Source organism: Pinus tabuliformis, chromosome Q, assembly GCF_031772625.1.
Source record: "Pinus tabuliformis cultivar Carrire ecotype Pingquan chromosome Q, CPIR1, whole genome shotgun sequence".
NCBI classification, from domain to species: Eukaryota; Viridiplantae; Streptophyta; class Pinopsida; order Pinales; family Pinaceae; genus Pinus; species Pinus tabuliformis.
In genome coordinates, this window is record NC_142296.1 from 808,480,437 (window position 1) to 808,504,416 (window position 23,980).

A 23,980-nucleotide genomic window follows, 5' to 3' on the forward strand; every position below is an offset into this window, starting at 1 on the left:
GAGCTTCTGAAATGTATATATGGTAGATAAATGAGTTATATTTTGCTTAATTTCTACATATCTTGAAGATTTGTTTCATGGAAACCAGAGAGTTTTACTCCTTACCTTTGTGGAGAGTTTGATTCCCTAAAAAAACTATGCACATGGCTCTCTCCAGTCACTGACATTGTTACTGAAGTGATTCCTTACTCCCAGCAACCATAAGGTTGACCAATTGAACCATAAGCCTAACCAGCTGAGTTGGGGACTGCCAATGACCGCCCAACCATAGATTGGGCTGCACTGTAAGCTTTCTTGCAGCCCAATCACTCCCATGCCAGACTCCAGAGCATGAGGAGGCTACTTAAAGGATGAAGCACTCGCTCCTATTCTGCTCGCAATTTCCAGCCCATTCTCCTGCGTACCTGCTTCTCACCCTCTTCATGACATGCTACGTACTGTCATTCACAGACTTTAAGTTCTCCCACTCCTTGTCGGTGCGCTCTTCCTTTTGAAAGATGCCTCGAATTGTTTCCCCCTTTCCGAGGTATAACCAAGGTCTAATAAAAAAAAATCTCCCTCTGGCCCAAAGTTACTGAGCCAATAAATTGTTTCCCAGCTATCCATCTTGTTCCATATTTTCTTGTGTTACTTGACCTTGTCACTGCTGATTAATTTGTTTCTGCTTGCCAAGTCTTGCAAGCCAATCTCTGTGATGCCACCTACCAGCCTTCATGGTTGTCATAAGCAACAAAATCCCAAGCAGTTTACCTCCTCATCTTTGGAAGTCCATGTCACCAACTTAGCCTTTTTATTTACTTAAACTTATAATGCTTAAAGCAAGCAGGAAATGTATTGAGTTATTACAGCCAACACCACATTGCAAGATCCAGAATTCCTCCAGGCACCTAGTGTCATCAAATTATCTTACTCCAACAATTAAAGGACTTGATATTGAAACCTAGAATTAGCTACCATGATGAGAATTCTCTTAGACTAGCACATCAAGAAAATTACACTTCCACCTTGTCGTTTGAAAATTAAAAAATTATAGAGAAAAGGCATGGTGATATGTTTGGAGATGGCCCAGTTTAACTCTTAGTTACCTCCTCTACACACAGTTTCTAATCCACCTAAAGGGTGTTTAGACTCTACATAAAGAGAATAAATACAAATTTTCTTAGATAATGCACAAGATTCATGGAAATTATCAGTGGTCAATAAACCCTCAAGAGCTTAGAAGTCACTCTCAAGATAACACACATGTGAGGTACATTGGATGCAAGAATGATAAAAATGAAACCACAATTGCAACCCAGCAATCTGACCCACCCAACACCCCTAAATTTTCTAGAAAAAACAAAGAACCCAAAAAACACCACAACAAATAAAAAGCAAGCTCTGAAACTCATAACCCCAAAATTCTCGGATAAGATTTTTTTTTTTTTTGAAGAGCTAAAAACAATCAATGATGACATTGCAAAAAAAACTATTGATAAACCATTAACGCTCATATAAACACTCTTAGTTGATGTTTCTCAACATTTCCCTGTATCTTGGCATATCCATTACGAACCCATGAATCAACTTGAGCACATTTAGTCACAAGGTCAATGTATTTCCAACAAACTACGTATTTTGGTTTTGAAACAAAGGCGGTTCACCTAGAGTTCGATCCACCATGCTGTTAAAAAAATTACTTTTAACATGCGAATCCATCAAAAGTGCCCAATGTTCTTTATTTCAAAATTCAAAAATAATCTTTACAAAAATACATTGCTAACCAACCCTTAGCAGCTTAGATCAAAAGAATAAAATAAGGACCAATGGCACTCCAACCCATATACACTACAACACTAGATGTATACACTTGGATGCCTCAGAGCCAGTTTCAGGTGGGTTCACAATGCACATAGGCTTTAGGTTGGGGTTGAGCATCATATTCCACAAGCATTTCCATAGTGTATTCATATTATTGTACTTAACCATCCCATTCACCTATTTGTGGCCATTTGTTGGAGATTACTATAATTATCTTCTCCTATTATGTAATATTCCTAATTAGCCATGGCTAATTGGAATATTCGATTTTTCTCAATTTTGCCTTCTATAGTTATTTGTAAATAAAAAGGTGAGGAAAAGGGGACATAACTCACTTTAGAATAAAAGTCACTTCCTAGTAGCACAACGTTGTGACTTAAAGGGGAGCCAAGGGGGCCAAAGGACCACGCAGACACTTGGAGAGATTGCGTAGATGGGAAAAGGAACACGTGGCAAGAGGAGATTATGTTGGGGGGAGGTGAGCCTTGGGATTGTGAGAGACCAATGCTATAAAGGAGAGAGGAGCCTCCTCATTTTGGCATTCAGTTATGAGCATTTGAGCTAGGCACTTCGACTTGGAGCACGCTGGCTGTTTAGCCTGTGTGCAACACTGTTTAGTGCACTAAGTGTCTACGTTCGGAGATCTCACCCTTAGCCCCGAGGGACTTTGAGTGCCTACTCGGGAAAGGTAGTTTCAACAGTATTTTTGCAGTAGTTTTGATCTTCGGCATTGAGGTGGAGCTGAGCATTGGAGGATTGCATAGTCTTGAGAGAGAGGGGCCCAGTTCTTCTGGGGGCAGTTCCGGATTGGGTGTTCGTGGATGAGTTGCCCTGGGAGATTGAGCAAGAGATCAAATCTTGCATATTGGAGGAGTTTGGCAGAGTTTCAAGCAGTATTTTGGAGGATTCTACTCAGTGGCAGCGCAGAGCCTTGAGGGATTGCATGATTTCCCAAGGGGGCGATTTCCGGGGGTCGGCCATTTCAGAAAAGCTTTCTGGGTTTTTCTGGGTTTTCTGAGTAGAGGTTGATTCCAGAGTTTCAGCATTTTCTGAGGAGGGGAACAGCCCCAAATCCTCATTTGATTTCCAGCTGTAGCAGCAGCATGACAGTTTCCCAGCAGCATCCACGCAGTTCAAAGAGAGGCCATTCCTTTGCTATTTTGGGTGTATTTATTAACTTGCCTGGTGCAAGTCGAGGTGCCATCTTTCTGATCACCTCCTGTACTCATTCCATTACTCAGTATAATAAAATGGCTTAGCATTTCTCTCTGCATTTCTCGAGTCTCTGCTTATATTTCATGTTTACATTATTATATGTTGCACCACTGTTATTTTTATCATTTTGAGCCTCCCGGTTATTATATCATTTGTGCATATTTGGTTGGAGTATACTGGGGTTTTGGGGAATATCTCTGAAACGGGATATTACAGTGGTATCAGAGCATAGATCTGGCTCAGCCTGTGGAGCTAGCAATCTATGACACTAGGGGAAAAACCCTACATCTGTTACAGAGGTAGGAGATACAGAGACACTGGGCGTAGGTTGGAAAACACCTACAAAGAGGGAGACTATGTTCCGGTAGTGGACGCAGAACAGGAGGAGCCTGTGGTGGACGCAGAACAGGAGGAGCCTGTGGTGGACGCAGAATAGGAGGAGCCTAGGGTGGACGCAGAGCAGGAGGATCCGATGGCAGATGAGGATGGGAAGAGATTTGCGGACATGCTCCTCAAATCAGTGCAGGATCTGTCGAGGCAGATCGACGTGATGGGGTAGAGATTCATGACAGTGGAGGCTAAACAATGTGAGAACCCACGGGTTTTCCACATTGGTGAGGGATCAGGTACATCCCACCATTTTCTAGAGCAGGGTGCCGCTCAGCATGGTATTATTCCGTAGATGGCCTCACATGCCCCTATACGCTCTACCATGCCCACTTTCCTAGGAGCAGACATGGGGGCCGGAGCCCAGCAGGAGACGGAGCCCGGTCATATGGGCGATTATTTTGCAGAGTACCAGGCCTATGGGCAGGAGTTCAGGGATGCTCTCTCATTCAGGGACTTTGTTCAGCTCCAACGGGATAGTAGACCTCGCGACCATCACAAAGGACATCGGCACTATCACGATGGAGACACCCACCGCACAGCTAGTAGGTTCCACTTGCCTATGTTTGGTGGTTCATCAAACAGTTCGGCAAGGTTTTGGGTGAAGTTGGACATCTATTTCCAGCTTAACCAGATGTCGGAGGCAGAGGCCATCAAGGTGGCGACATTACACTTGGATGGTGAGGCCCAGGATTGGTGGTTCCATGGGATGGTTACACTCGGACACTCCTCAGTGACGACATATGCCGAGTTCACCAAGAGATTGATGGAGAGGTTTGACCAGAGGGATCTGGAATAACACTTTGTTGAGCTGACGAGGCTCAAACAAACGGGGAGCCCAGAGACCTACATTGCAGACTTCCTGAGGATTTCAGTGATGGTACCAGATCTATCCACGGCACAGAGGATCTACATGTTTGTTGAGGGGTTAGCAGAGCCACTTCGGGGTTTAGTCAGATCCACTAGACCAGCCACACTCCAGGATGCTATCAGCAAGACCCAGGACTTACAGGATGCTTTACCCAGGACCAGGACACCTTACCCATAGAGACAGGCTTTCCAGCCTAAGGGGAAGGACGTGAGGATCCCACCTCCAAAGGGGAATCCAGGACGAGCACAGATTGATGACGATGCCAGGAGGGAGTTGAAGAAGAAGTGGTTGTGCTTTACCTGCCAGGAGCCGTGGGCACTAGGACATAGATGTGCTACTGGCAAAGCACATTTTATTGAGGTCTTCTCCAAGAGCAGCGAGGAGGAGGATGAGAGGATGACGTGGAGGCAGAAGATAGTCATGCTGTGCAAGGTCCCTTGCCGCCTCCACCAGCAGCAGCAGGTGGTGCAGCTTTTGCACCTACCGGACGAGCCCTTGCAGCATTGCGAGGAGTTCCTAAGTATTTGACGCTACGCATACGGGGGACAGTACGTGGCCAACAAGTATCAGTTTTGGTTGACAGTGGGGCCACCCACAACTTCATCGATGCACAGATGGTTGAGCGGAGAGGTATACAGACAGAGAGCTTCGATGGATTCTCAATTTTGGTCCCAGGCAATCAGACCATGGCGTGTGATCGTTATGTTCCAGAGTTATCAGTAACGATGGGCACCTACACACTAACTGACCACTTCTTCGTGGTCAACATTCCGGACACCAACATAGTACTGGGTGTTCAGTGGCTTATCACTCTAGGGAAGGTCACTACAGATTGGAAGGCCCTAGAGATGGAGTGGGATGATGAGAAGACAGGGAGGCATGAGAAGATACGGGGACAACACACATATCTGCCTCAGACTGTTTCAGCTCATCGGATGGAGGCAGTCTTCCGGAAGGGAGACATAGAGTGGGCAGTGGAGTTGCGTGAGGCAGGGACTACAGGGCAGACAGTGCACCCAGAGATACAGTCCATCCTTGACCGGTATGCCACAGTATTTGGGGAGATTCCGCCGGGACAGCCACTGGACCGGGGGTTTGAGCACACCATTGAGCTTGAACAGGGCATACAGGCAGTGATTACTACCCCCTATAGGCATCCCAAGGCCTATCGGGATGAGATTGAGTGGGCCATTCAGGAGTTGCTAGCTCTTGGGCACATTCGGCCAAGCACGAGTACTTTTTCTTCTTTCGTGGTGTTGGTGAAGAAGAAGCATGACACATTGAGGATGTGCATTGACTACAGGGTCCTGAACAAGAAGACACTGAAGAACAGGTACCCCATACCCAGGATCGATGAGTTAATGGATGAGTTGAGAGGAGCACGGTTCTCAAAAATTGATTTGAGATTTGGGTACCATCAGATTCACGTGAGGGAACAGGAAATTCTCAAGACCGCCTTTAGGTGTCACTATGGGCACTTTGAGTTTTTGGTGATGCCCTTCGGGCTAACCAACGCCCCAGCTACATTCCAGTCTTGCATGAATCACATCTTCCGCAGTCACTTAAGGAAGTTTGTGTTGGTGTTCTTTGATGATATCCTCATTTACAGCAAGACTTGGGAGGAGCATCTCCAGCACATTGAGATAATATTGCGCATCTTGGAGGAGCAGCAGTTCTATGCCAAGCTCTCCAAGTGTGAGTTTGGGTTGACGGAGATGTTATACTTGGGACACATCATAGGAGTGGATGGAGTGAGGGTCCACGAGGAGAAGATCAGGGCCATCAGAGATTGGCCGGAGCCGAGAAACGTGACAGAACTTCGAGGATTCATTGGCATTTGCACTTACTATCGGAAGTTTGTCAAGGGTTTCTCACAGCTTGCTGCACCCCTGACAGATTTGACGAGGAAGGGGGCATTCATTTGGTCGGATACAGTGCAGCGAGCCTTTGACAGGCTCAAGGAGGTTATGAGCAGCTGCCCAGTGCTTGCATTGCCGGATTTTACGCAGCCATTTGTTTTGGAGTGTGATGCGTCAGGAGAGGGGATCGGTGTAGTGTTGATGTAGGGAGGTCACCCTATAGCCTTTGAAAGCCGGAAGCTCCTTCTGCACGAGAGGTTGTATTCTATATACGACAAGGAGATGTTGGCCATCATCCATGCATTGGCCAAGTACCGACAGTATTTGGTGGGTAACAGGTTCAGGGTGAGTACTGATCACAACATCCTCAAGTTCTTTTTGGAGTAGAAGCAACTACAGGAGAGGCAGCAGAAGTGGATCAGTAAGTTCCAAGCGTATGATTTTGACATTGAGTATGTCAAGGGTAAGAACAACGTGGTAGCAGATGCCCTTTCACGTAGACCAGCCACGTTGTCTCTTATGAGCTTGGATGCAGACTGGAGGGCTTGACTTCTAGTAGAGTACTCCAAGGATATATTTGCATGTGAGGTTCTGGATGGGTAGGTGGCGGATGACAGGTACAGGGTGGTCGATGAGATCATCTACTACAGGGACTAGATCTTCTTGACTGAGGGATCTCAGCTCAAGAAGAAGATTCTTCAAGCGTCACATGATTCACCATTGGCAGGTCATCAGAGGTTTACCTGATCCAGACTTTAAATAGGAATGCAACAAATTACAGAGATAACCATAAACACAGATATGCAGCGCAAATAATACTTCATTTCATTAATGTAAAATACTGAAATATGCTTACAAACAGTAATGGAAATAAACTAGCTAGGGCGATGGTAGCTTATCTCTGAGAAGAGATGTGGTGGCTACATGCCTCTGAACTGTCTTACAATGAGGCTCGAAGGCCTATTTATTGTTGAGAAACAATGGAAAACCCTTAAAATTCCAAAACCTAACCCTAGAGGATGAAACGCCAAACTATGGGCCCCGTTTGGGTAAATTGGTACACCAACTTCCTGGGGTCGTAACTTTGGCATACGATCTCCGTTTGACGCATACAATAGCTCGTTAGAAAGATCTATCTGAGCACTACCACTTTGGGAGGAAACATGGACACATGTTGCCCCAGATTTTCCAAAAAACTCCGTTTAGGGCCTCAAAACGGCTCTGGAAATTCAGGACCCGAAAAACTGCTAAAAATAGTAAGTTTTGCTACAATTAAGGAAACTAAAAATGTTGAGAGAAACAATGGTGGGGGTCCAGGTGGACTTGGCAGGTGGCCACCAATATCCACCTGGATCATTCCTCCCCCCTTAGGAAGCAATAGTCCCCATTGCGTTGAGTTCCTCCATGAGATGAGGAAACTTTTGTTGAACTTGTTCCCTGGTGAGCCACTTGCCCTGGTGAAGGAGTTGGCATGCTTTGACAACTCAATATAGTTGGATATTCTTTTGGCGAGTGTTCTTGATCTGTGTGTCCATAATCCGATCAGTTGCAGCTTTTTCCATGCAATCTGGATTTAATTCTATGGGTGTGAGTTGTTCTGCAATGTCGGATGTGTCTAGCAATGGTGGAAAGTATGGCCGAAGGCGGTCCACATTGAACACTGGGTGCAGGCCAAGGAATGGGGGGATGCTGAGCTCAAATGCATTGTCTCCCACAGCCTTAGTAATGGTGTGAGGACCATATCGGAGTGGTCTCAGTTTCCGATAGGCTCCAGTAAGGCGTTCCTTTTGCAAATGCAACCAGACTTTGTCGCCCACCTGAAACTTGTGTGGCACCCGATGTTTATCATGTTGCTGCTTGTACTTGGCATTTGATTTCTCCAGAATGTCATGGACCTGCTGGCGAATATGTTGGATGCGCTCAATGAAGTTGGTGGCCTTATCTGTTTCAGACTGGACATGAGCTGAATTTATGTGAGTAGCTACAAGTGGCATGGCCACATCAATGGGGCATAGTGGCTGGAATCCCAAACCCACCTGAAAAGGGCTATGGCCAGTGGAGCTGTGAAGAGCTCGGTTGTAGCTGTGCTGAACATAGGGGAGGCTATAGTCCCATGTGCATGGATGCTTTGAGTTATACATGCGCAGAATGTGCACAATCATCCTATTGACAACCTTTGTTTGGCCATCATTTTGAGGATGGAAGGTTGTGGACTTCGTGAGTTTGGTGTCTAGCATTGACCAGAGACTGGACCAAAATGTGCTGAGGAACCGACTGTCTCGATCTGAGATGATAGACTGTGGGATCCCAAAGTGCACCCATACTCATTCAAAGAAGAGTTTAGCAGTGGCTTCTGCTGTGATATTCTTCTTGTAGGCCACCATAATGGCCATCTTCGAGAACCTGTCGACGACCACAAAAACACAGTCATTTCCATGCTTAGTGGAAGGAAAGCCTGACATGTAATCCATGGAGATGGATTCCCAAGGTCGACTAGGGGTAGGCAACGGGGTATAGAGGTTGTGCTTCTTGATGGTCGGTTTGGCAATGGCACAGGCAATGCATGAACTGATGTACTTCCCAACATCCTGTCGAAGATTCAGCCAATAGAAATAATTTTGCAGTACTGCCACTGTTTTCTCGACCCCGAAATGCCCAGCAGCTCGACTGTAGTGTGCTTCCCAAATCATCTTGGCACGCTCGCTTGAAGGAACACAAAGGTGACCGAGGTGGCATAACAGGGCATCTTGGAGGTGAAAATCTGGAACATGCCGACCCTCCAAGAGTGTTTGGTATGTGTGGCCGAATTCTGGGTCGCTTTTGTAGAGAAGTGGCCAATCAGAAGTCTCGTGCCCACAAGAGTTGAGCACAGTGGTTAACGCCATGATCGGTGGTCGACTGAGGAAATCTACAACATTATTGGTGCTACCCTTCTTATACTTGATATTCAAGTGGAACTGTTGCAGGTATGTAGATCACTTCTGATGGCGATCATTCTGCAATTTCCCTTGGGTCTGTATGAACTGCAGGGGTCGGTGGTCTGTGTGGATGACCGTTTCCTTCCCCAAAATGTAATGCTTCCATTGTCGGCAGGCCTGCACAATGGAATACATCTCTTTATCATAAGTGGGGTACTTCCGGACTGTTTCTGAAAGTGTTTCACTGTGATATGCCACTGGATGTCCATGTTGAGTAAGGACTGCCCCAATAGCATAGTCAGAGGCATCTGTTTCGACTTCAAATGGTTGTTGTAAATCTGGTAATTCGAGCACTAGTGTTGTGCAGAGGCGATCCTTCAACTCTATGAATGTCGTTTGTTGAGATTCAGACCAAAAGAATTTTGCTTTCGCTCCTCCCTTGGTGACTTGACTCAAGGGCCAAGTAATATGAGAAAACCCCAACACGAACCTGCGGTAGAAGTTGGCAAGACCTAGAAAGTTGTGGAGCTCTGTTAGAGTGGTTGGAGATGGCCAATCCCGAATGACTTGGATCTTGGCTGGATCCACATGCACCCCCTGTTCATCAATGACGTATCCCAGATACTGAACCTGTGTCATGCCAAAAGTGCATTTCTCCAAATTGGCACATAGCTTGTGTTGCCGCAATGTTTGGAGAACATGTTGGATGTGGTGGAGGTGCTCTTCCCAACTCTGGCTGAAGATCAAAATGTCATCCAAGTATACTACTACAAATGAGTTGGTGAATGGCCGCAAGATGTCATCCATTAGCCTCATGAAGGTTGCAGGAGCATTCGTCAATCCGAAAGGCATAACCAACCATTCGAAAAGGCCCTCCTTGGATTTGAAGGTAGTCTTCCACACATCGGAGGGTTCGATTGGTACCTGGTGATATCCTGACTTCAGATCGATCTTGCTGAAATATTTCGCCCCCTTTAGTTGGTCCAGGAGGTCATCAATCTACGGGATCGGGTACCTATTACGGACAATGATCTTGTTCAGCGCCCGATAGTCAATACAGAGTCTCCACGTCCCATCCTTCTTCTATACCAACATGATTGGGCTCCCACAAGGCGATGAACTTGGATGGATGTGACCTTTCTGCAGGAGCTCCTGAATCTGCCTCTTGATTTCATCATTCTCCAGAACAGAGCACCGATAAATTGGTCCATTGGGTAGCGGCGCACCTGGGGTCAGATTGATGGAGTGCTTGACCTGATAGTGCAAAGGAACCCCTGCGAGGGAGGTGAAGATGTCCTCGTACTCCTCTACGACCTTGTCCATCTGTAGTTGTCGTGCGGAGGGGCCCTGTCTGGAGGCCGCGGCCACCGTCTTCTTCTTTCCTTGAGGGCGTATCATCAGGAAAACAAATTTCCCAGTTTTGGAAATGAGTTTACTGCATTGTTTTGCAGTAACCAAAGAGATGGTGGTAGGTGGTGCTACCTCTGGTATCCTGTACAACTTATTTCCCAATGTAATAATAACAGCACGGGGACTTGATTCATACACAACATGTCACTTCAACAAGTATGGTTGTCCTAATAATACATCAAAATCTTCAAGGGGAGCAATGTCACACAATACCTCATCCGTGAAGGGCTTGATGTTGTATGGAAGGCGACACTGCTGGCTCATGCGAAGATCTCGTCCTTGGTGAAGCCACTCGATGGTGTACGGCTGTGGATGTGTTGTGGTCGGTAAGCCCAACCGCTTCATGACCTCTGCCAAAATGAGGTTCTTTTGGCTCCTGCTATCAATAATGAACTATAGCAGGGAGCCCTTTACCCACATCTGGGAGTGGAAGAGATGCTCCTCCTCCTCTGGATCTTCGGGTTCATTTTTCTGGATCTTGGCGGTAGCAACAGTGGCGTTGGGATCCGCATCAATGATCTGCTTCCCTTTGTCATTCCCCTTGTCGGGTTCTGACTCAGAGTCAGAACATGCATCTGATTTTGAAACCTTTAGCTCAGCCACCAGTGACTGCTTGGCCCGGCACTCACTTGTGTTGTGAGTGGAGCTCTTATGGAACTCACACCATTTTCCCGTGTCCTTTTTCGGCTTCGCGGCACTGTTCTTTGCTTGCTGCTTCGGCAGGTTGTCTTGGGCTGCCCCGCCTTGGCTTTGTCCTTTGTTCTGTAGTTTAGGGGCACCTTTCCCCTGCTTTGGATTCGTAGATCCAAAGTCTCGCTTCTTTTGTTTAAACTTCTGCTCGACCTTGACGGCATATCGGTATGCTGTGCCGAGCGAGGAGATGTTCAGGAATTGTATTTCTTCTTGGATGTACTTGTGCAGGCAACCACGGTATTTGAGTATCAAATGCTGCTCCGAATCCTTGATACCCAACTTTGTGCGAAGGGTATGGAAAATATTGGTGAACTCCGGCACGTCTTGGTCCCTTCCCTGCCGCAGCGTGGTGCACTTTATGTATTCATCCTCATAGCTCCCAATAGGGTAGTACTGCTCCTTAATGGCATCCCGGAATGAATTCCAAGTGGGTGCGGATGAAAATAGTGAGCCAGTACTTTCATCCTTCTGCTCGCAGTAGGTTTCCCACCAGTCCTTGACGTGGGGGGCTGCTTTGAGAAGAGCAAAAACAATCTTTTCCCGACTCGAAAATTCATGAACAGAAAAATAACCCTCTAGCATATTTAACCATTTATCTACAACATCTACGTCTATCTGACCCTCGAATATGGGGATTTCAAAATTAACTTGTGCCTTAAAGGCCATGGCGTTTCTAGAGTAGCTGCTGGAAGCCGATGCGTCGCTTCTAGGTAGCCGCTGAAGGATCTGGGCAAAGTTGTCCATCATCGCATTTCATCGTTGCTCGAGGGCTTCTTCGAGCAAGATTTTGATAGGATCTCCTACCCCCTCGTCTTTCTTCTCATCCGCCATGGGAGGCCGTCGGGATTTGCGAGGCTGGTCTTGCAAAGGTTCGAACAGTTCAAGCCCTAACTCCTTATATCCCGACCTTGTTGGGGACATGCAAAGAAAAACAGAGAAAAAGCAGACCGCTCTGATACCACTGATCCAGAATTTAAATAGGAATGAAATTAAAGAGATAACCATAAACACAGATATGCAGCGGAAATAATACTTCATTTCATTAATTTAAAACATTGAAATATGCTTACAAACAGTAATGGAAATAAACTAGCTAGGGCGATGGTAGCTTATCTCTGAGAAGAGATGTGGCGACTACATGCCTCTGAACTGTCTTACAATGAGGCTCGAAGGCCTATTTATTGTTGAGAAACAATGGAAAACCCTTAACATTCCAAAACCTAACCCTAGAAGATGAAACGCCAAACTGTGGGCCCCGTTTGGGTAAATTGGTACACCAACTTCCTGGGGTAGTAACTTTGGCATACGATCTTCGTTTGACGCGTACAATAGCTCGTTAGAAAGATCTATCCGAGCACTATCACTTTGGGAGGCAACATGGGTCCCATGTTGCCCCAGATTTGCTGGACCCATGTTGCCCCAGATTTGCTAAAAAACGTCGTTTAGGGCCTCAAAATGGCTCTGGAAGTTCAGGACCCGAAAAACTGCTAAAAATAGTAAGTTTTGCTACAATTAAGGAAACTGAAAATGCTGAGAGAAACAATGGTGGGGGTCCAGGTGGACTTGACAGGTGGCCACCAATATCCACCTGGATCATTACGAAAACCTACAGGGCCATTAGAGAGAGGTTCTCATGGAAGGGCCTCAAGGAGGACGTACTCCAACATGTCTGGGAGTGGGATGTTTGCTAGAGGATAAGGAGGAGATGAACCATCCAGCAAGACTATTGCAGCCTCTTCCCATTCCGGAGGGGAAATGGGAGTGTATTTCGATGGACTTCATCACAGGGTTGCCCACTGTATAGGGCAAGGACTGCATCTTTGTCGTCGTTGATTGGCTGACAAAGTACTCACACTTTTTCGCCATATCCACACACTACACAGTAGCGCAGGTGGCCGAGCTGTTCTTCAAAGAAATTTTCAGGTTACATGGTCTTCCCAAGACCATCACCAGTGACAACGACAGCCGTTTCATGGGCAGATTTTGGTAGGAGCTTCTCCGGTTGGTGGGGACGGAGTTGACACCGAGTACCAGTTATCACCCACAGACGGACGGACAGACAGAGATAGTTAACAAGTGGTTAGAGGGCTACTTGCGTAACTATGTCAGTGGGCAGCAGTGAGCATGGCTGAAGTGGTTGCATCTGGGGGAGTACTGCTACAACACTACACATCACATGTCCATTGGTATGTCACCATTTTATGCTTTGTATGGATACCATCCCTTATCTTTTGCTGGCGTGATGCTTGGTGCTAGCAAGGCTCCGAGAGCCAAGATTTGGATCCAAGAGATTCAGGATATTCTCCGAGCTCTCAAGGATAATATGGCTACAATGCAGAACCAACAAAAGTTGTATGCTGACAGGGGTTGGGTGGAGAGACAGTTTGAGGTAGGGGACTTGGTCTACCTACGATTACAGCCGTACCGACAGTCGTCACAGAAGCAGAAGGGGGCTGAGAAGCTCAAGCCCTGCTTTTATGGGCCATACAGGGTGATACGCAGGATTGGACAGGTTGCGTATAACTTGGAGCTGCCCCAAGGCAGCAAGATTCATAACGTCTTTCATGTATCATGCCTGAAGAAGGCATTGGGGCAGCATGTGACAGTGACAGATGAGCTACCACCCACAGATGATGAGGGGCATTTGGTGTTGCAGCCAGAGGCTATTATTGATACCAGGGAGAGGCAACTACAGAACAGGACAATTCGGGAATTCTTGGTGAGGTGGAAGAATTTGCCGGATGAGGATGCCACTTGGGAGAGAGGAAATTTTGCAGCATCCATCACTTCAGTTGCTTGAGGACAAGCAACATTTTGCCGGGGGAGACAGTAATATTCCTAATTAGCCATGGCTAATTGGAATATTTGATTTTTCTCAATTTTGCCTTCTATAGTTATTTGTAAATAAAAAGGTGAGGAAAAGGGGACATAACTCACTTTAGAATAAAAGTCACTTCCTAGTAGCACAACGTTGTGACTTAAAGGGGAGCCAAGGGGGCCAAAGGACCACGCAGAGATGGGGCCCACGCAGACACTTGGAGAGACTGCGCAGATGGGAAAAGGAACACGTGGCAAGAGGAGATTACGTTGGGGGAGGTTAGCCTTGGGATTGTGAGAGACCAATGCTATAAAGGAGAGAGGAGCCTCCTCATTTTGTCTAATATTCCTAATTAGCCATGGCTAATTGGAATATTCGATTTTGTTCAATTTTTGCCTTCTATAGTTATTTGTAAATAAAAAAAGTGAGGACGGGGGACATAACTCACTTTTAGAATAGAAGTCACTTCCTAGTAGCACAATGTTGTGACTTAAAGGGGAGCCAAGGGGGCCAAAGGGGGACGCAGAAATGGAGCCCACGCAGACACATGGAGAGACTGCGTAGGAGGGAAGGAACACGTGGCAAGAGGGGAACCACGCAGGAAGAGGTGAGCCTTGGGATTGAGAGAGGCAAAGGCTATAAAAGAGAGAGGAGCCCCTTCATTTTGATCATTCAGTTATGTGCATTTTGAGCTAGTTGTTTCGACTTCTGAGCACGCTGGCTGTTTAGCTGGTTTGCAGCACTGTTTAGTGCATTGAGTGTCTCCGTTCGGAGATCTCACCCTTAGCCCCGGGGGACTTCGAGTGCCTGCTCGGGCAAGGTATTTCCGTTGGCATTTCAGCAGCAGTTTCTTCAGCGTTTTGGAGGACTGCGCAGCACTGAGAGAGGGACGCAGTTCTTTCTGGCAGTAGTATTGCATTGGGGTTTTTGCAGGAGGATTTATGCCGGGTGATTGAGCAGGGGACCAGCCCTTGCATATTGGAGGATTTTTGGCAGAGTTTCAAGCAGAGTTCTAGAGGGGTTTCTTCAATGGCAGCGCAAAGCATTGAGGAACTGCGCAGATCCCCAAGGGGTTGATTTCCAGGGGTCGACTATTCTAGGAAAGCTTTCTGGGTTTCTTGAGTAGAGCCTAATTCCAGAGTTTCAGCATTTTCCGAGGAGGGGAGCAGCCCCAAATCATCATTTGTTTTCTAGCAGCAGCAACAGCACGACAGTTCTCCAGTAGCATCCACGCAGAGAGGCCATTCTTTGTTATTCTGAGAGTATTTCTTCACTTGCCTTGTGCAAGTCGAGGTGCCATCTTTCTGATCACCTCCTGTACTCATTTTATTGCTCAGTATAATAAAATGGCTTAGCATTTCACGCTCCATTCTTGAGTATCTACTTATATTTCCTGTTTACATTATTATTTGCTGTACCACTGTTATTTTGTCATTTTTGGGTTATTATATCATTTGCACGTACTTGGTTGGAGTTTTGTTGGGGTTTGAGGAATATTACGAGTTAGGGATATTACAGTGGTATCAGAGCATAGATCTGGCTCAGCCTGTGGAGCTAGCAGTCTATGACACCGAGGGAGAAACCCTACATCTGTTACAGAGGTAGGAAATACAGAGACAGTGAGCGTAGGTTGGAGAACACCTACGGAGAGGGAGACTGTGTTCCGGTGGTGGACGCAGAACATGAGGAGCCTGTGGTGGACGCAGAGCAGAGGGATCCGATGGCAGACGAGGATGGGAAGAGATTTGCGGATATGCTCCTCAAATCAGTACAGCATCTGTCGAGGCAGATTGAGGTGATGGGGCAGAGATTCAAGGCAGTAGAGGCCAGACAGCGCGAGAGCCCACAGGTTTTTCAGATTGGTGAGGGATCAGGTGCATCCCATCATTTGCCAGAGCAGCATGATACTGCGCAACTGGTGGCCTTGCATGCCCCTACACGCTCTACCATGCCCACGTTCTTAGGAGCAGACACGGGGGTCGGAGCCCAGCAGGAGGCAGAGCCCGGCCATATGGGCGATTATTTTGCAGAGTACCAGGCCTATGGGCAGGAGTTCAGGGATGCCCTTTCATTCAGAGACTTTGTTCAGCTCTAGCGGGATAGTAGACCCCGCGACCATCACATAGGAAACCGACATTACCATGATGGTGACACCCACCGTGCAGTGAATAGATTCCACTTGCCTACGTTTGATGGTTCATCAAACAGTTCGGCGAAGTCTTGGGTGGAGAAGCTGGACATTTATTTCCAGCTTAACCAGATGTCGGAGGCAGAGGCCATCAAGGTGGCAACGTTGCATTTGGATGGTGAGGCCCAGGATTGGTGGTTTTATGGGATGGTTACACTCGGGCACTCTACAGTGACGACATATGAGGAGTTTACCAGGAGATTTATGGAGCGGTTTGATCGGAGGGATCCAGAGCATCATTTTGTTGAGATGACAAGGCTCAAACAGACAGGGAGCCCAGAGACCTACATTACAGATTTCTTGAGGGTCTCCGTGATGGTGCCAGAACTATCCACGACACAGAGGGTCTATATGTATATTGAGGGGTTAGCAGAGCCACTTCGGGGTCTAGTCCCATCCACTAGACAAGCCACACTCCAGGACACTATTAGCAGGACCCGGGACTTACAGGATGTCTTACCCAAGACCCGGACACCTTACCCCCAAAGATAGCCCTTTTAGTCTAAGGGGAAGGATGTGAGGATTACACCTCCAAAGGGGAATCCAGGACGAGTACAGATTGAGGACGATGTCAGGAGGGAGCTGAAGAAGAAGCGGTTGTGCTTCACATGTCAGGAGCCGTGGGCACCAGGACATAGATGTGCTGCTCGCAAAGCACATTTTATTGAGGTCTTCTCCGAGAGCAGTGGAGAAGAGGATGATGAGGATGATGTGGAGGCAGGAGATAGCCATGCCATACAGGGACCTTTGCCACCTCCACCGCCAGCAGCAAGTGGTGAATCTTTTGCACCTACCGGAGGGGCCCTTGCAGCATTGCGAGGAGTTCCCAAGTATCTGGTGCTACACATACGAGGGACAGTACGTGGCCAGCGAGTATCAGTTTTGGTTGACAGTGGGGCGACCCACAACTTCATCGATGCACAAATGGTTGAGCGGAGAGGTATTCAGACAGAGAGCTTCGATGAGTTTTCAGTCTTGGTCCCAGGAGATCAGACCATGACACATGCTCGTTATGTTCCAAAGCTTTCAGTGACGATGGGCACTTACACATTGATTGACCAATTTTTCGTGGTCGATATCACGGACACCAACATGATACTGGGTGTTCAGTGGCTTATCACTCAAGGGAAGGTCACGACGGATTGGAAGACCCTAGAGATGGAGTGGGATGATGAGAAGACAGGGAGGCATGAGAAGATACGGGGATAGCACACATATCCGCCTCAAACAGTGTCGGCTCATCGGATGAGGCAGTCTTCCGGAAGGGAGACATAGAGTGGGCAGTGGAGCTACGTGCATCAAAGGCGAGGACTACAGGGCAGATGGTACATCCAAATATACAGTCCATCCTCGATCGGTATGCCATAGTGTTTGGGGAGATTCCACCAGGACAACCATCGGATCGGGGGTTTGAGCACACCATCGAGCTTGAGCAGGGCATACAAGCAATGATCACCAACCCCTATAGGCACCCCAAAGCCTATCGGGATGAGATTGAGTGGGCTATCCAGGAGTTGCTGGCTCTTGGGCACATTCGCCCAAGCACGAGTCCTTTTGCTTCTTCTGTGGTGTTGGTGAAGAAGAAGGACGGTACATTGAGGATGTGCATTGATTACAGGGCCCTGAACAAGAAGACCCTGAAGAACAGGTACCCCATACCTGGGATCGATGAGTTGATGGATGAGTTGAGGGGAGCACGATTCTTCTCAAAGATTGATTTGAGATATGGGTACCATCAGATTCGCGTGAGGGAGCAGGACATTCCCAAGACCGCTTTCAGGTGTCACTATGGGCACTTTGAGTTCTTGGTGATGCCTTTCGGGCTAACCAACGCCCCCACTACATTTCAGTCCTGCATGAATCACATCTTCCGTAGTCACTTGAGGAAGTTTGTGTTGGTATTCTTTGATGACATTCTCATTTACAGCAGGACTTGGGAGGAGCATCTCCAGCACATTGAGACGGTATTGCGTATCTTACAGGAGCAACAGTTTTATGCCAAACTCTCCAAGTGTGAGTTTGGGTTGACAGAGATGTTGTATCTTGGACACATCATAGGGGTGGATGGAGTGACAGTCCATGAGGAGAAGATCAGGGCCATCAGAGAATGGCTGGAGCCGAGAAATGTGACGGAACTTCGAGGATTCATTGGCATTTGTACTTACTACCAGAAGTTCGTCAAAGGTTTCTCGCAGCTTGCTGCACCCCTGATAGATTTGACGAGGAAGGGGGCATTCATTTGGTCAGATACAGTGCAGCGAGCCTTTAAGAGGCTCAAGGAGGTTATGAGCAGCTGCCCAGTGCTTGTGTTGCCATATTTTACACAGCCATTTGTTTTCAAGTGTGATGCGTCGGGAGAGGGGATCGGCGCAGTGTTTATGCAGGGAGGTCACCCTATAGCCTTTGAGAGCCGGAAGCTCCTTCCGCACGAGAGGTTGTATTCTATATACGACAAGGGGATGCTAGCCATCATGTATGCATTGGCTAAGTACCGACAGTATTTGGTGGGTAATAGGTTCAGGGTGAGGATTGATCACAACAACCTCAAGTTCTTTTTGGAGCAGAAACAACTACAGTAGAGGCAGCAGAAGTGGATCAGCAAGATCCAAGCATATGACTTTGACATTGAGTATGTCAAGGGTAAGAACAACGTGGTAGTAGATGCCCTTTCACGTAGACCAGCCACGTTGTCTCTTATGAGCTTGGATACAGACTGGAGGGCACGACTCTTAGTAGAGTACTCCAAGGACAGGTTTGCATGTGAGGTTCTAGATGGGCAGGTGGCAGATGACAGGTACAGGGTGGTCGATGAGATCATCTATTACAGGGATCGGATGTTCTTGACTGAGGGGTCTCAGCTCAAGAAGAAGATACTCCAAGCATCACATGATTCACCATTGGCAGGACATCAAGGGTTTACCAAAACCTACAGGGCCATTAGGGATAGGTTCTCATGGAAGGGCCTCAAGGAGGACGTACTCCAGCACATCCGGGAGTGCGATGTTTGCCAAAGGAACAAGGGAGAGATGAGCCATCCCGCGTGATTATTGCAGCCTCTTCCCATTCCAGAGGGGAAATGGGAGAGTATTTCGATGGAATTCATCACAGGGTTGCCCATGGTACAGGGCAAGGATTGTATCTTTGTTGATGTTGATCGACTGACGAAGTACGCACACTTTTTTTCCATATCCGCACACTATACAGCAGCACAGGTGGCCAAGCTATTCTTCAGAGAGATCTTCAGGCTACATGGTCTGCCTAAGACCATCATCAGTGACAGTGACAGCCGTTTCATGGGCGGGTTTTGGCAAGAGCTTTTCCGGTTGGTGGGGATGGAGTTGACACCGAGTACCAGTTATCACCCACAGACGGATGGGCAGACAGAGATAGTTAACAAGTGGCTAGAAGGCTGCTTGCGTAACTATGTCAGTGGGCAGTAGCGAGCATGGTTGAAGTGGTTGCATGTAGGGGAGTACTGCTACATACTTCACATCACATGTCCATTGGTATGTCACCATTCTATGCCTTATATGGGTATCATCCTTTATCTTTTGTTGACGTGATGTTTGGTGATAGCAAGGCTCCTAGAGCCAAGATTTGGATCCAAGAGAGTCAGGATATTCTCCGAGCTCTCAAGGATAACATGGCTACAATGCAGAACCAGCAGAAGCTATATGCCGATAGGTGTTGGGTGGAGAGACAGTTCGAGGTAGGGGACATGGTCTACCTACAATTACAGCCATATTGATAATCGTCACTAAAGTAGAAGGGGGTTGAGAAGCTCAAGCCCCGCTTTATGGGCCGTACAGGGTGATACGCAGGGTTGGAAAGGTTGCATATGAGTTGGAGCTACCCCAAGGTAGCAAGATTCATAACATTTTTCATGTATCATGCCTGAAAAAGGCATTGGGGCAGCAGGTGACAGTGACAGATGAGCTACCACCCATGGATGGCGAGCGGCGTTTGGTATTGCAACCGGAGGCTATCATTGATACCAGGGAGAGGCAACTGCGGAGCAGGACGGTCCAGGAATTCTTAGTGAGGTGGAAGAATTTGCCAGATGAGGATGCCACTTAGGAGAGTTAGAAGATCTTGCATCATCCATCACTTCAGTTGCTTGAGGACAAACAACATTTTGTCGGGGGAGACTCTAATATTCCTAATTAGCCATGGCTAATTGGAATATTCAATTTTGTTCAATTTTTGCCTTCTATAGTTATTTGTAAATAAAAAAAGTGAGGACGGGGGACATAACTCACTTTTAGAATAAAAGTCACTTCCTAGTAGCACAACGTTGTGACTTAAAGGGGATCCAAGGGGGCCAAAGGGGGACGCAGAAATGGAGCCCACGCAGACACATGGAGAGACTGCGCAGGAGGGAAGGAACACGTGGCAAGAGGGGAACCATACAGGAAGAGGTGAGCCTTGGGATTGAGAGAGGCAAAGGCTATAAAAGAGAGCGGAGCCCCTTCATTTTGATCATTCAGTTATGTGCATTTTGAGCTCGTTGTTTCGACTTCTGAGCACGCTGGTTGTTTAGCTGGTCTGCAGCACTGTTTAGTGCAATGAGTGTCTCCATTCAAAGATCTCACCCTTAGCCCCGGGGGACTTCAAGTGCCTGCTCGGGCAAGGTATTTCTGTTGGCATTTCAGCAGTAGTTTTATTAGAATTTCAGCAGCAGTTTCTTTAGCATTTTGGAGGACTGCGCAGCACTGAGAGAGGGACGCAGTTCTTCTGGAAGTAGTATTGCATTGGGGTTTTTGCAGGAGGATTTATGCCGGGTGATTGAGCAGGGGACCAACCCTTGCATATTGGAGGATTTTTGGCAGAGTTCTGGAGGGGTTTCTTCAGTGGCAGCGCAGAGCATTGAGGAACTGCGCAGATCTCCAAGGGGGTGATTTCCGGGGGTCGACTATTCACAAAAGCTTTCTGGGTTTTTCTGGGTTTCTTGAGTAGAGCCTGATTCCAGAGTTTCAACATTTTCCGAGGAGGGGAGCAGCCCCAAATCATCATTTGTTTTCTAGCAGCAGCAGCAGCACGTCAGTTCTCCAGCAACATCCACGTAGAGAGGCCATTCTTTGTTATTCTAAGAGTATTTCTTCACTTGCCTTGTGCAAGTCGAGGTGCCATCTTTCTGATCACCTCCTGTACTCATTTTATTGCTCAGTGTAATAAAATGGCTTAGCATTTCACGCTGCATTCTTGAGTATCTGCTTATATTTCCTGTTTACATTATTATTTGCTGTACCACTGTTATTTTGTCATTTTTGGGTTATTATATCATTTGCACGTACTTGGTTGGAGTTTTGCTGGGGTTTGAGGAATATTCCGGGTTAGGGATATTACATTTTGGCATTCAGTTATGAGCATTTGAGCTAGTCACTTCGACTTGGAGCACACTGGCTGTTTAGCCTGTCTGCAGCAATGTTTATTGCACTGAGTGTCTCCATTCAGAGATCTCACCCTTAGCCCTGGGGAACTTCGAGTGCCTACTCAGGCAAGGTAGTTTCAATAGTCTTTTTGCAGTAGTTTTGATCTTTGGCATTGAGGTGGAGCTGAGCATTGGAGGACTGCGCAGTCTTGAGAGAGAGGGACGCAGTTCTTCTGGGGGCAGTTTCAGATTGGGGGTTTGTGGAGGAGTTGAGCTGGGAGATTGAGCAAGAGATCAGCTCTTGCATATTGGAGGAGTTTGGCAGAGTTTCAGGCAGTATTTTGGAGGATTCTACTCAGTGGCAGCGCAGAGCCTTGAGGGATTGCGTGATTTCCCAAGGGGGCGATTTCCGGGGTCGGCCATTTCAGAAAAGCTTTCTAGGTTTTTCTGGGTTTTCTGCGTAGAGGATGATTCCAGAATTTCAGCATTTTGGGAGGAGGGGAACAACCCCAAATCCTCATTTGATTTCCAGCAGTAGCAGCAGCACGACAGTTTCCCAGCAGCGTCCACACAGTTCAGAGAGAGGCCATTCCTTTGCTATTCTGGGTGTATTTCTTCACTTGCCTGGTGCAAGTCGAGGTGCCATCTTTCTGATCACCTCTTGTACTCATTCCATTACTCAGTATAATAAAATGGCTTACCATTTCTCTCTGCATTTCTCGAGTCTCTGCTTATATTTCATGTTTACATTATTATATGTTGCACCACTGTTATTTTTATGATTTTGAGCCTCTCGGTTATTATATCATTTGTGCGTATTTGGTTGGAGTATACTGGGGTTTTGGGGAATATCTCTGAAACGGGATATTACATATTATACACAATGTATTTGTATATTGTACTTAGCAATCCCTTTCATTCATTTGTGGTCATTTGTTGGAGATTCCTAAAACTGTCCTCTTTTATTATCTTGTCTTCTTCTTCTCGTCCTAGAAAGAAAACAGAAAACAAAGCCTTCCCCAGTGTTTTTCCACCAACAACATTATTAAACTTTGTACAAGCAATTTCCCTTGATGGTGTAAAGGACGCTTTAAAAAAAAGTGATCTGTTATATGTTGATTTAAAATTTTCTATGTTGTGTTGATTGAATACCACCTTATTGTTGCAACTAGTTCGCTTCTGATGCCTATATCAATATGCATGACTAGAAGGGTAGTGTAGCCATTTGATTAGGAGGATGGGTGTATTTTAGAAATACAACATGCCTAACAAATTGGAAAACAAACTTATATAGTTGGGATTTAAATATGCACAAGCAACCCAAAAATAAATGGGAATGAACACCTCGTCTTTCTGTCTAAGGCATAATTGACCGGGGATTGATTCCTTCTCCTGTGGGGTTAACTGTCTAACATCCTCCATTTTTCTTATGTTCATCACCATTGCCTGGCTCTAGTTGGGCTGCTTGTAAATCACTTTCCTACTGTGGGTTGTTTCAGAAATCAATTCCCTACTTGCCTAAAATTTGAAATTTCCTATGCAGTTTTCGGAATACAACTAGGGCGCTAGAAATAGCTCACCCAACATAGAATGCCCTCGATAGTAGTACCTCTCCTTGGAGACAGATATTCCAGTTGATTAATCACCGGATGAACAATCCCACAGCAACAATTGCAACTTCCACTGCTCTGTGTTACTTTGATAGGGACTGCGTCACCCTACCCGGCTCACCAGCTCCCAGTCTATCCCTCGAAATCCTCCCAGCGCTGCCTCTTGGCCCTACGTCAGCTCTGCGTAGCTTCTGAAGCTTCTGTGTCAGCCCTTAGACCCTCTGCGTCACCCATGCTGGCCTCTCCTGGCTCTGCGCAACTCCTAGCTGCCTCTGTGTAGCACCCAGCTGCCTCTGCATCAACCTCTCTGAGCTCTCCGTTGTCTCTCTGGTACCAACTCTGCCTCTCTTCTATGTATTCACCGCCCCTCACTGCTGATCACTGATTCGATTTCTCTTAGCAAACCCTGCTCTAGAAAATCGAATGACTAATCACTCTAGGGTATTCTCCAACGTCCCTCAAGCCTCCTCTTATAATTTTCTCGTTGGTCCATCAACAACTGAGATTGAATCTTTAATCAATGACTAAGATTATATTTGGCTTGATCCATAAATTTTGGACCCTTCTAACCCAGTTTATATTAATACCCATTAATATTTTATTTTTCCTAAGTTTAGACTTAGGAACGCCATTAAGAATATTAATTATTTTAATATCTCCCAAACTGGGTACAATCTATCCAAACCATTTATGGGTCTTGGAGATCTCATGTGCTTTAGCCTCTCTACTAATTTTCATGGCTAGAGCACATCCGATGCTACCCCAAATCAACAGGTTCATGGTTTCAATGATCTACCTTTGGAAATATATGAGGTATTTGTCAAAAAGAAAAGCATATAC